Raw genomic sequence first — 2,494 nt, 5'->3', positions numbered from 1 at the left:
ATGGAACCACATTTTATACCACGTAACCTCTACGGAACCACATTTTATACCTCGGAACCACTACGGAACCACATTTTCTACCCCGGAACCACTATGGAACCACATTTTATACCCCGGAACCACTACGGAACCACATTTTATACCCCGGAACCACTACAGAACCACATTTTATACCACATAACCACTACGGAACCACATTTTATACCTCAGAACCACTACGGAACCACATTTCCAACCCCGGAAGCACTAGGGAACCACATTTTATACCCCGGAACCACTACGGAACCACATTTTATACCCCACAACCACTATGGAACCACATTTTATACCACGTAACCACTACGGAACCACATTTTATACCTCAGAACCATTACGGAACCATATTTCTTACCCCGGAAGCACTAGGGAACCACATTTTATACCCCGGAACCACTACGGAACCACATTTTATATCTCAGAACCACTACGAAACCACATTTTCTACCCGGAACCACTACGGAACCACATTTAATACCTCGGAACCACTACGGAACCACATTTTCTACCCCGGAACCACTACGGAACCACATTTTATACCTCGGAACCACTACGGAACCTCATTTTCTACCCGGAACCACTACGGAACTACATTTTATACCTCGGAACCACTACGGAACCACATTTTCTACCCCGGAACCACTAGGGAACCACATTTTATACCCCGGAACCAGTACGGAACCACATTTTATACCCCACAACCACTATGGAACCACATTTTATACCACGTAACCTCTACGGAACCACATTTTATACCTCGAAACCACTACGGAACCACATTTTCCACCCGGAACCACTACGGAACCACATTTTATACATCGGAACCACTACGGAACCACATTTTCTACCCCGGAACCACTAGAGAACCACATTTTATACCCCGGAACCAGTACGGAACCAAATTTTATACCCCACAACCACTATGGAACCATATTTTATACCACGTAACCTCTACGGAACCAGATTTTATACCCCACAACTACTATGGAACCACATTTTATACCATGTAACCTCTATGAAACCACATTTTATACCCGACAACCACTATGGAACCACATTTTATACCACGTAACCTCAACGGAACCACATTTTATACTTCGTAACCACTACAGAACCACATTTTCTACCCCGGAACCACTACGGAACCACATTTTATACCCCACAACCACTATGAAACCATATTTTACACCACGTAACCTCTACGGAACCACATTTTATACCTCGGAACCACTACGGAACCACATTTTCTACCCCGGAACCACTACGGAACCACATTTTATACCCCACAACCACTATGGAACCACATTTTATACCACGTAACCTCTACGGAACCACAATTACCTCGGAACCACTACGGAACCACATTTTCTACCCCGGAACCACATTTTATACCCCGGAACCACTACGGAACCACATTTTATACCCCGGAACTACTACGGAACCACATTTTATACCACATAACCACTACGGAACCACATTTTATACCTCAGAACCACTACGGAACCACATTTCCTACCCCGAAAGCACTCGGGAACCACATTTTATACCCCGAAACCACTACGGAACCACATTTTATACCCCACAACCACTATGTAACCACATTTTATACCACGTAACCACTACGGAACCACATTTTATACCTCGGAACCACTACGGAACCACATTTCCTACCCCGGAAGCACTAGGGAACCACATTTTATACCCCGGAACCACTACGGAACCAGATTTTATACCCCGTAACCACTACAGAACCTGATTTTATACCCCACAACCACTATGGAACCACATTTTATAGCCCACAACAACTATGGAACCACAATTTATACCTCAGAACCACTACGGAACCACATTTTCTACCCCGGAACCACTAGGGAACCACATTTTATACCCCGGAACCACTACGGAACCACATTTCCTACCCCGGAAGCACTAGGGAACCACATTTTATACCCCGGAACCACTACGGAACCTGATTTTATACCCCACAACCACTATGGAACCACATTTTATAGTCCACAACAACTATGGAACCACAATTTATACCTCAGAACCACTACGGAACCACATTTTCTACCCCGGAACCACTAGGGAACCACATTTTATACCCCGGAACCACTACGGAACCACATTTTATACCCCACAACCACTATGGAACCACATTTTATACCACGTAACCTCTACGGAACCACATTTTATACCTCGGAACCACTACGGAACCCCATTTTCTACCCCATAACCACTATGGAACCACATTTTATACCCCGGAACCACTACGGAACCACATTTTATACCCCGGAACCACTACTGAACCACATTTTATACCTCAGAACCACTACGGAACCACATTTCCTACCCCGGAAGCACTAGGGAACCACATTTTATACCCCGGAACCACTACGGAACCACATTTTATACCCCACAACCACTATGGAACCACATTTTATACCACGTAACCACT

The sequence above is a fragment of the Tasmannia lanceolata genome, unplaced genomic scaffold (assembly GCF_043159265.1).
Source record: "Tasmannia lanceolata isolate RefF3 unplaced genomic scaffold, GAP_Taslan_0.1 ptg000003l, whole genome shotgun sequence".
NCBI classification, from domain to species: domain Eukaryota; kingdom Viridiplantae; phylum Streptophyta; class Magnoliopsida; order Canellales; family Winteraceae; genus Tasmannia; species Tasmannia lanceolata.
The sequence above is the reverse complement of the archived record's forward strand: the minus strand, read 5'-3'. Positions refer to the sequence as shown.